The following is a 2,308-nucleotide window of genomic DNA, read 5'->3' on the forward strand; positions in this document are numbered from 1 at the left end:
TTACTGGGAATGCTTTTAATATATGATCATATGATCATTGCTGTAGTATTGTTTTCGATTCCTTTAATCACATTTAGGAAGTTCATTTATTTTTCACTCATATTTTGTTGGTTGTTTGCTTGTTCTCTTTCATGTGGTTCTTTAAAATCAGGAATTAGTGTTGTATTTTATTAAATATTGTGGCACCAATTGATATGTTCATGCGAGTGTTTTGCTTTAACCTTCAAATTCATTTTCTTAGTTCTCTGTCTAGCTGTGACTGGCTGAGGCGGCGCGGCGGCATAGGGACGGTAGCCTTGCCCGATTGGTGTGTCCCTTTAATACAAGAAAATGGAAACTGAACAGCCAGAGGAAACCTTTCCCAACACCGAAACCAATGGCAAATTTGGTAAACGCCCTGCTGAAGATATGGAAGAGGAACAAGCTTTTAAAAGATCTAGAAACACAGATGAGATGGTTGAATTACACATTCTGCTTCAGAGCAAGAATGCTGGGGCAGTGATTGGAAAAGGCGGCAAGAATATTAAGGCTCTCCGTACAGACTACAATGCCAGTGTTTCAGTCCCAGACAGCAGTGGCCCCGAGCACATATTGAGTATCAGTGCTGATATTGAAACAATTGGAGAAATTCTGAAGAAAATCATCCCTACCTTGGAAGAGGGCCTGCAGTTGCCATCACCCACTGCAACCAGCCAGCTCTGGCTCAAATCTGATGCTGTGGAATGCTTAAATTACCAACACTATAAAGGAAGCGACTTTGACTGCGAGTTGAGACTGTTGATTCATCAGAGTCTGGCAGGAGGAATTATTGGGGTCAAAGGTGCTAAAATCAAAGAACTTCGAGAGAACACTCAGACAACAATCAAGCTTTTCCAGGAATGTTGTCCTCAATCCACTGACAGAGTCGTTCTTATTGGAGGAAAACCTGATAGGGTTGTAGAGTGCATAAAGATCATCCTTGATCTTATATCAGAGTCTCCCATTAAAGGACGTGCTCAACCTTATGATCCCAATTTTTACGATGAAACCTATGATTATGGTGGTTTTACAATGATGTTTGATGACCGCCATGGACGTCCTGTGGGATTTCCCATGCGGGGAAGAGGTGGTTTTGACAGAATGCCTCCTGGTCGGGGTGGGCGTCCCATGCCTCCATCCAGAAGAGATTATGATGATATGAGCCCTCGTCGAGGACCTCCTCCACCTCCTCCCGGACGAGGTGGCCGGAGTGGTAGCAGAGCTCGGAATCTTCCTCTTCCTCCACCACCACCTAGAGGGGGAGATCTAATGGCCTATGACAGAAGAGGAAGACCTGGAGACCATTATGATGGCATGGTTGGTTTCAGTGCTGATGAAACCTGGGACTCTGCAATAGATACATGGAGCCCATCAGGGTGGCAGATGGCTTATGAACCACAGGGTGGCTCTGGATATGATTATTCCTATTCAGGGGGTCGTGGCTCATATGGTGATCTTGGTGGACCTATTATTACTACACAAGTAACTATTCCCAAAGATCTGGCTGGATCTATTATTGGCAAAGGTGGTCAGCGGATTAAACAAATCCGTCATGAGTCAGGAGCGTCGATCAAAATTGATGAGCCTTTAGAAGGGTCCGAAGACCAGATCATTACCATTATAGGAACACAGGACCAGATACAAAATGCACAGTACTTGCTGCAGAACAGTGTGAAGCAGTATGCAGATGTTGAAGGATTCTAATGCAAGATATTTTTTCTTTTTTATAGTGTGAAGCAGTATTCTGGAAAGTTTTTCTAAGACTAGTGAAGAACTGAAGGAGTCCTGCATCATTTTTTTTTATTTGCTTCTGTTTAAAAAGCCAACATTCCTCTGCTTCATAGGTGTTCTGCATTTGAGGTGTAGTGAAATCTTTGCTGTTCACCAGATGTAATGTTTTAGTTCCTTACAAACAGGGGTGGGGGTGGGGGAGGGTGTGCAAAAACTAACATTGAAATTTTGAAACAGCAGCAGAGTGAGTAAATTTTAATTTTTGTTCATTGTTGGTGGTTTAAAAAAAAAATCCCCCCATGTAATTATTGTGAGCACTTTACTTTGTGATCACTGTAACATTTGGGGGGGGTGGGACAGGGAGGGAAAGTAACAATAGTCCTTATGTCCCTGGCATCTATTCAGAGCAGTGTGCAGAATGTAATGCTCTTTTGTAAGAAACGTTTTATGATTTTTTAAATAAATTTAGTGAACCTATTTTTGGTGGTCATTTTTTTTAAGACGGTCATTTTTCAAATGGCTGAATTCCCCCCAACCTGCCCCCAAACTAAACACTAAG

At 42.5% G+C, this 2,308-nt stretch overlaps 1 pseudogene; it reads left to right on the top strand.

Moving 5' to 3' along the window:
- Positions 1 to 279: 279 nt before the first annotated feature.
- Positions 280 to 1,953, top strand: LOC132417953 (heterogeneous nuclear ribonucleoprotein K pseudogene; annotated as a pseudogene).
- Positions 1,954 to 2,308: the final 355 nt, after the last annotated feature.

Source organism: Delphinus delphis, chromosome X (assembly GCF_949987515.2).
Source record: "Delphinus delphis chromosome X, mDelDel1.2, whole genome shotgun sequence".
Lineage (NCBI taxonomy): Eukaryota > Metazoa > Chordata > Mammalia > Artiodactyla > Delphinidae > Delphinus > Delphinus delphis.